The sequence below is a fragment of the Trichoplusia ni genome, chromosome 1, assembly GCF_003590095.1.
Source record: "Trichoplusia ni isolate ovarian cell line Hi5 chromosome 1, tn1, whole genome shotgun sequence".
In the NCBI taxonomy this organism is placed as follows: domain Eukaryota; kingdom Metazoa; phylum Arthropoda; class Insecta; order Lepidoptera; family Noctuidae; genus Trichoplusia; species Trichoplusia ni.
Genome location: NC_039478.1, coordinates 4,136,627 through 4,142,626, shown reverse-complemented (window position 1 = coordinate 4,142,626; position 6,000 = coordinate 4,136,627).

The window sequence follows — 6,000 nt, the reverse complement described above, 5'->3', positions numbered from 1 at the left end:
ATAAATAATAAATGCGGACAACATCACATACATTGTTCTGAACCCAAAGTAAGTTGCTAAAGCGGTTGTGTTATGGAATTCAGATACAACAAAGGTACCACAAACAGACCCGAGACAATTTAGAAATGTGAAAAAATTCACATTTCTAAATTGTCATTTGTCATTGACCCGACCGGGTATCGCACCTTGAAACCGGCGCGAACACCACTTGACCACGGAGGTCGTGAAGTCGTCAAAACAAAAGTAGCCTACGTTATTCCTTATTAGATCAGCTACCTGCCTTTAAAAATCGTTAAAATCGATTTAGCCTTTTCAGAGCTTAGCCGGTATGTACAGCAGACAGACAGAAATTTTGATATATTTTGGTGTTATATATAAAAACGATTACTTCAATGAAAATCTAATATTTTTATTTTATTTTAAGTTAGCTGTTTTCCAGGCATTTTCAAAATGTTACTATTAATGACTCTAATTGCACGACTCCAACATGTCGTCTAATGAAAGGGACCGGCAGGAAACTCCATAAGTTAGTTTAAAAAAAAAAATACACGGCGATTTTTTAGTCGTCTTACAAAAGCAGCCCAGTTCATGTACCCGACGTAAAATACTCCTAGGCGCGATTATTATATTTTTATCTTTGTTGTTTCTGTGTTTCTAAAAAACTACGAATTGCATCATAATTTTGAATAAAAATTGTATTTAATTTTTTTTCAAATCTCATAAATACCTATTTTTATATCATGAATGTGTTCTAGTCATTGGATACATGAACTGGGCTGCTTTTGTAAGACGACTAAAAAATCACGGTGTATATATGCATTACATCTTATACATTATTATTTTGTATGAAACACACACGGACACTCCATCTACATATACATGTAGGTACGAGTATATAGATAAATTCCACATTTGTTTAAAGCAACTGAAGTACGTATTTATTTTATTTTTATACTTTATTGCACATAAATACACACTTGGACAATTATGTTCTTGGAAAGTTCATGTACAAAGGCGAACCTAGATTTGGGTCCTCTTAAAACAAATCTTAGAGTGATATAGAAAGGAATAAAATAGCGCAACAGTATTTGAAAAAGAAAAATAATAATAATATACTTCATCGGCCCAGTTACCTGGTTTGAGGCAGTCGCTATCCCCGATACACGACACGATACACACACGATACCCCTTGGTTAGACTGGTTGTCAGACTTTTAAGCTTCTACCTGTAACGACTGTCAACGAATAACAGCCAGGGCCCACAATTTAACGTGCCTTCCGAAACACGGAGGAACTCGTGATGAAAAAGATGGTCACCCATCTACGGACCAACCGTGTCAAGCGTAGCTTAACCAGTGATCGATTCACTTATGCGGTTATAGCTTAGCCACGAGCTCTTCTAAAAATAATAATATATACTTACCAATACTTTTGGTTTTTTGCGAGTTGTTCCGTAGCTGCCAGCACTCATAGTATTCACATTCGTTAACTTGTTTCAAACTTAAAATTCAAACACTCATAACTGTCTGTGGTTTATCAACACTTTTGAATACACGCAAATATTCTTTACAGCACCGCCGCTATTTGTTAGGTACAATATGTATCAAAGTTATCGATATCACTAAATACAATGAAATTACCTAATCATCGCAGTTGTTTTATCAGATTTCTGTTAAAGATATAAGTGGTATACCCACATACATTTTACTGAATCCAAGCATTCCATTTTGAACCTTAGGTGGTTAGAAACAAAAGTCATTTGATGCGTTTTAATGATAGCTAAAACTATGGATCTATATACTGTTGATAGGAATGTTATTGTATATTTGTTTGATTTGTTTTTGCACGATTATGTTTGAGGTGACGATACCTGCGTTATTGATTCAACTATGTTCGTATCAATTCGGCCTTCTGATTGTAAAACTGATAAGACTTCGTTCCTAAAGACAGTGACCTTTCCTTGATAACCTATGTTTAGTATTAACAGTTACCTAATACTAAGTAGGCCGGTTTTTCGCCTGCGTTATTCACATTTCCGTAAACTCGCAATTGTAGGAGAAAAATAAAATTTAATTGAAATGAAAAATATTTAGTATAAAAAATATACATAATAATCTTGTTTTATTTTAAACCGACTTAAAAAAGGAAAAGGAGGAACCGATTTTACAGATAATGTTTTTTTTTTAATTTACAGTCTTTCAGGGACTAGCATCTAGCAAGGTGTACACGCCAGCAATTTGTAACGAGTGTGAGCGGGCAAGCAATACAGCGCATATTGCTCGCCGGCTGGCACGCGTTGTATACCTTTAGCGCCGAAATGAAGTAAAGGAACCTACTCGATTTTAAGACAGTTTCAATTACAGAGGTTTTGTTGTTGGATTTGATAGAAAAAATTAAAATCCCTTTTTAACAAAAATATTTAAAACTAGCAGTTGCCTGCGACTTCGTCCGCGAGGTAAAAAAACCCGTAGTACATCATTTTGATCTATTGTCAATAGTATTAGCAGCGTACGCAGAAATAGGTTTTCGATTTGACACCTTTGGTTACATTATCCCAATTTTCTTGCGGAACCCTAATATTTTTCAAAATATATTATAGCCTATGTTCGGGATAATGTAGCTTCTAAACAGTGCAAGAATTTTTCGAATCGGTCCAGTAGTTTTGAATCCTATTTGTGTCAAACAAACAATCAAATCTTTCCTCTTTATAATATTAGTATAGATACACCTAAGCCCGGACCGAACAAGGGGCCTATTGCAATGAGCAAGTAGGTAATATTGGCTCTTCTTTGTGACTACTTATACAGGTTCTCAAAGACATGTTTTACCACACTTACCTAATAGGTAATCAATTAAAATTTCACACCAATCGTAGCGAACTCGTAGCCGCGTAGAGCTTAAAGCCCCCGTAGCTGTTTGTTCTCTCTAGAGACCGTAGAGCTTATTTAATCCACAACATCTTTTCGACTGCTAACCTACGTCTCATACTTAGGTAATTCATGAGCTTTTACACTATTAAAATAAAGGCTAAACTAGCCAATGTACTGGGTTTGGTATAGTATTATTTTTCATAACTCATTAATGGTTTTCAGTTTACTTTGACGTAAACTGGATGTATGTGTGGCATTTTTCCTACAATCGGTACGAATCATCAATCGAACTTAAAAAAACACTGATGTGTCGTGCTACAAAGACAGAGGAAACCTTATGCACGCAGCCTTATGAAGATGAAAATATCGAAATTGCGAAACGGGAGTAAGGATAGAGTACTGTAAGAGTGAAAGGCGAGATGACGAAATCCACGACAAATAAAATTATTTTTTACATTAAAAAAACCTCCGGACCCAAGAAAAGTACGCAATTACCACTTGAATTATGGAACCACTGGAAACGATTTACAAAGATTAAACTATGGTCATTCTAGATTTTTGTCAAAATATAAAATCGGTTAATCAGTTTCATTCCGGCATTCCAGGGTTTCATCCACCACATCCCATTTCCAGCATCAGGTCCTCGTCAAGTAGAAACATGAAGGGAACTACTTCAGACAAATCCAACGAGCCTAACCTCTATGGGTTTAGTAAAAGGTAGACCAGGGTTACGTCTTCTATCTTCGAGCCCTATCCTCAGACCAGCTCAGAGGTTCCAGAGGACATTAGTGTTCAAATATCAGATCCCACATTATGCTTGCAAGTAAACTGAGCGTGTAACATTCATCACACCTAAAAACGACCTGATGACCTTGAAGATCTGAACCGATTTAGGCCAAACATAGCCAAGAACACTCCGACTGATATACCTACATTACACCTTTCAAATAAAAAAATACGCACTAAAATCGGCTCATCCGTTTGAGAGCTACGATGCCACACAAACACATACATCCCCGTCGTTTTTACGTTTTTACGGGGTCAAAAAGTACTGTCGTATTCGTGATGAATTAAATTTGAAAAGGAATTATTTTAATTTTATTTTCCAACAATTTTATTATATCTCTAGAATTTCACATACTAGACAACTTTTCTTTTCCTTTTTTTCCTTTTTAGAGACCTACCTGTTTCGAAATGAAACCGAGTCGTAGCAATATCGAACGTTATCAGCGTCGATATTTGTTAATCGGGAGTAGTAGTGGATAGTATTGAGTCTTCGTCGTTACAAAGTTTGAGTTCCAGAGTAACTTGATCTCAATTTGATTGAGACAGAATTCTTTTCTGTCGGGAGTAAGCAACTTGGTCAGCGGTTGGGTTGCGCTTGGCTTGCGCATGTTCTGTAATATATTGTATATAAGAAAGAGATGCCATCTAGGCCTAGCCTCCAAGCCTGATTCCTTCGCATGCTATTTACGTCTTCTGATTTTAAAATTCTCATTTTCGTCTCACTATGTACGCTTCTTTATTGCCACTTCTTTTATTCACTCTCTCTTTTGTTTGTTGATTTTTGCGACTCAATTTTGATGCTATGCTTGCTATGATATGCTAGCAGGCTGAAATATTCAGGGTAGCTTCAAACTCAAGGATAATGCAATTTACAACTATAAAAGGACTGGAAAGATTTTGCTAAAATTTGGATAGAGTCACAAATAAAAACGTGGGTTTTAAAACATTTTAAATATAGATATTAATTATTTTAATGACACTTAATCTTGAAGTCTTTTAATGTAATTGAATTTCCTACTCTTCAGTAATAGAAGAATAAGAGTTTCTCCCCGTTATTGTTCCGTCGGTATCGCAGTAGTTTGCATGGTGTTCTTGCTGACTGGTGCATGGCAAGAGTGTGACAATCCGGGGGTCTATCTTAAACAGTTGTTTGTTTACTTTGCCTGCTGTGTAGGTCTAGCTATAACAGAAGCTCTCAAACGGATAAAACTGTTTTTTTAAGGTTAATTAGTCTAGAATATTAATGTGTGACATGTTCTCCAGCTATTGTTTTATGAAAATTGGTGGTAAATGGCGGTTAAGTTCTTATATGTGTATATTTTACAGCGCCCTAGGTATGGGTATTAAATAGAAGGGCTTGCCTATTAGAATACTTACTATTCGCTATGACACATTATGAATTGTATTCAGTACTTTATTAAATTTGTTTTCTTACTTATTTTTTAATCAGTTACCCATAGGGTAGAGCACTATATTTAACTCAGAGGGCACGGCTTGGAGATAAGTATGTCGGACTCTAACCGCCTTAGACACCCCGGACCCATGCAACTGCCAGAGTCAGAGCCACGGGATCACTGGCGCCTGAACTGCGCGTATCTAGCTGGTGTACCAGCACCTCCCAGTGTTCAAACAAACAGACCTCCATCACATCGTGTGGGCTACTGGATCTTTAGAACTTACCAATAGGAAACATACCACCTTCTTGTGATGTCGGAAACGGCAAGAAAGAATCAAATGATTATTTTATAAAAATTACATTTATTCATATACTTACATGACACTACTTATTTGAATTGTTATTATAATATATTCTTAAATAAAATAATCTAACGAGGGCAGACTATCGTCAGCGCGAACATTTAAGTCCTAAATTACAATTTTGAGTGGTTTACAAAGGATGATTCACCCTTTTTGTCCACGGACTCGTAATGATGGAATTGAAACGAGAAATTAGTTCAAGACCGCCCATTGTTTGTACAACTCTTGTACGTCTCTTTTAAAATCAGAAAATAAATACATGGAACAAATGAATTCTAAAAAATCGTTGCGTTCACTGGACGGCCTACTGACGGTGACGTCCTGAGGGACACCGACTATTACATCTGCTGCATGGACCAAGTGATGAGTCGCTGTTTATACTGCCCGGGCTTCACAACCCCACAAGTAGGACTTACAAGATTCTAATCCATTTTACACCCCGCCTACTAATCATGACTTCGAAGCTTCAAATATTTTTCTTCCAATCCGTATAATTCACGACAAAATGTATCAGTTCAACGTGCTCAATAGTGCGCTTTGGACATTCTGACTTTGGCTTCTATTAATTCTGCCCGGGCATTATAAAC